This window comes from Pogona vitticeps, chromosome 2, assembly GCF_051106095.1.
Source record: "Pogona vitticeps strain Pit_001003342236 chromosome 2, PviZW2.1, whole genome shotgun sequence".
NCBI lineage: Eukaryota > Metazoa > Chordata > Lepidosauria > Squamata > Agamidae > Pogona > Pogona vitticeps.
In genome coordinates this window covers 104,370,910-104,372,480 of record NC_135784.1, presented here as the reverse complement: position 1 = coordinate 104,372,480, position 1,571 = coordinate 104,370,910, and the positions used below count along the sequence as shown (strand labels likewise).

Here is a 1,571-nt window from a genome sequence, read left to right as displayed (position 1 = left end):
ATTAATGCATTTTTAGGGGGGGGGAGGTCAGAAACTTTTTTAAAAATTAAAAGAAAGTCACTTACCAGGTACTGTAGCCCCCCAAACAGCTGAAAAAGAGCACCAAACAGCTGAAAGCCAGCCGGCAGACGGCAGCCATTTTGTGCTCATCTCTGCTCCTGCCCCCTCCCCTCTCCCCACGTAACAGCTGATCGGTGCTGGTCTAAAAGGCTTCCCAGACAGCTTTTAAAGCAAGTATGCACGTTTCTACACAAGCAGGTTTCAACTCAAACGGAGCACCTTTTCACCCAAGCACAGTTTAACCCAAAACAAGCAGCTTTTAAAGCAAAATTAACACATTTTAAAGCAAGTATGCACGTTTCTACACAAGCAGGTTTCAACTCAAACGGAGCACCTTTTCGCCCAAGCACTAACCCCAAACAAACAGCTTTTAAACTAAATTTTACATTTTAAAATGACAATACCAGGCAGTCCCAGGTCTCTCTCTAGCAGGGAAGTAGACAAACAGCCTCTTCACTAACTGAAAGTTTGAATTTCCCGCGTTCCCTGCCTTCCCTGCATATTAGGTATGCTAATATCTGTGCACTGTGGGAGGAACACCCAGCCCCTGATGGGGGTCCTGTGGGGCACCCCAAAACATTGAGGAGCTCTCTTGTCCTCTGGCAGGACTGGGGCTGTGCAGCCCTGTTCTGATCAGGAGGTGCAGCTGGGGGGGGGTCACCATGCCTTTGGGGGACAGGGCACAGACAGGGGCAGGAGTTGCAGGGGCCATTTCAACTCATACCTGGCAGGGGAGATACCATGATCGTAAAAGTGGTTTTCCCAGGGTAAGGCTCATCTACTGCACTTTGGATGTGGTGATGCCTGTGATTTCCCCAAATGTGGGAAAATTAACTGCCCAGTTTGTGGTAATGGGGGGGTTTGTGTTTATGGTTTCCCCTGATCTTTTTAGAATCACTATTTTCCCTTTGTTCCTTGGCTATTTTCATTGCATTCAACCATTTAAATTTGCTGCTATAGGCCTGTTGGCCCTGCTGGTTTTGCAGCTGGGCTACAGGAAGCAGATCCTGGAAAGCCAACAGTGCAGATGGCAGAATGGTGAGGTCGAATGTGGCTGCCCCAGGAAGCAGCCTCTGGTGCCAGTTCAGAGGCCTCCCAGCATGGCAGTGGGAGGCTTCTGGGTGGTGGTGGCTGAACCCTTTTTTACTGTATTCACTCCATAAGACGCACATACTTTCTCCCCCAGTATTTGGGGGAGAAAAAGTGCATCTTATGGAGCGAAAAATATGGTAATTATTATTATTTGGTTCACCCATGGACATCCATCGAAATTCCTCCAATTTCAAATGTAGGAGTTTGACCAAAATCCAATAGATGATCAGTTTGAGACTAACTCTTTCAAATTAGAGCATGTTTGCCAAAAATAAAATGGAGGAGGAGGAGGAGAAGAAGGAGAAGAAGAAAATAGTCTTTGTTTTGTGACTGGTCTAAGGACTGTAAATAAAACTATTCTTCTTGTTGTCTTTGTTTGGACTCTGGCCAAACAGACCTGAGCTTAAGGCAGAATTTAC

At 46.4% G+C, this 1,571-nt stretch overlaps 1 non-coding gene across 1 annotated transcript; it reads left to right on the top strand.

The window, feature by feature from the left end:
• Positions 1-776: 776 nt before the first annotated feature.
• On the top strand, positions 777-941 carry LOC140705078 (U1 spliceosomal RNA). Its single transcript, XR_012084627.2, has one exon. It is a non-coding gene; the product is annotated as a U1 spliceosomal RNA (small nuclear RNA).
• The last annotated feature ends 630 nt before the right edge of the window (positions 942-1,571 follow it).